Genomic DNA, 1,170 nt, shown 5'->3' with positions numbered 1-1,170 from the left:
CCACTTGTTCACTTTATAGCCATATCAATAATCATCATTTTCTTGTATTTCAGATAAATACATATAACCATACATAAGCATGCAAATCACTATTTTTTCTTGTCAATCACAATTTCAAATGACAGATTCATGTAAATGAGCTCAATATCATTATCTATTTAATTTTTGTCACTTAAATTCACATACACATAATTTATTAACATAACCTGACAAACATAATCTCCGAATGGTGAGATCACATAATTGAGCTCAATTTCAATGTTCAATATGTTTTATCACATAAAATTTGCCTAACATTTACCACAATTTGTCAAATTACAGAACGTCTTACGGAATTGAGTACTTTGTTTTCACATTGCCATAGTCTAACTACCGTCTTACATGTAATCACATATCACATACCGATGCCATAGCCCAGCTATAGTTTTACACGGAATCACATATCATAATGATGCCATATTCCAGATATGGTCTTACACGGAAATTTCATAATCACATTTTCACATGTTGCATGGCCAAACCATGGTATTTTCCGTCAATTCATCACATATCACTGAACGAAAGTACTCATTCCTGCGTTCTACTCAATTTGATCTTCCAATTCAATTTTCATACTATTATAATATTCATGATTCAATAATAAATACACATAACAAAATATCATATTACCTCTAATTTAACAATTATACATAAGATTCTATCATATAAACGTAACGATTTCACTTATTCAAGCAAATATACATAAACACACATTCCATCTATTTAAGTAAATTTCGTTTCCATATTCACTTAATCAAATATGTTGAGCACATAGCATCATATGATCACTAACATACTTGGATGAGTTTATCACAACATAAACTTTCATTTCGTTTTTTTATACATGAACACATACATATCACAAATTTCTATTCTTACCTTTCCAAATTCTAACATAACGTGAGCATATTTCATTTATCTCAATATCATTTTTAGCATTCTCAAAAATAGCTCGATTGAAAATCATCTCTGTCTTAACAAAACAATTTCGTTAGAGCCCGGAGATATCACACCATTACGAGTAATAACATGGCATGTATAGCTAGACTCACATATGCTATGTTCAGTCCGAGAACCGACTAAACCGTAGCTCTGATACCACTAATGTAACACCCCTTACCCTTATTCAAC

The sequence above is a fragment of the Gossypium hirsutum genome, chromosome D09, assembly GCF_007990345.1.
Source record: "Gossypium hirsutum isolate 1008001.06 chromosome D09, Gossypium_hirsutum_v2.1, whole genome shotgun sequence".
Taxonomy (NCBI): domain Eukaryota; kingdom Viridiplantae; phylum Streptophyta; class Magnoliopsida; order Malvales; family Malvaceae; genus Gossypium; species Gossypium hirsutum.
The sequence above is the reverse complement of the archived record's forward strand: the minus strand, read 5'-3'. Positions refer to the sequence as shown.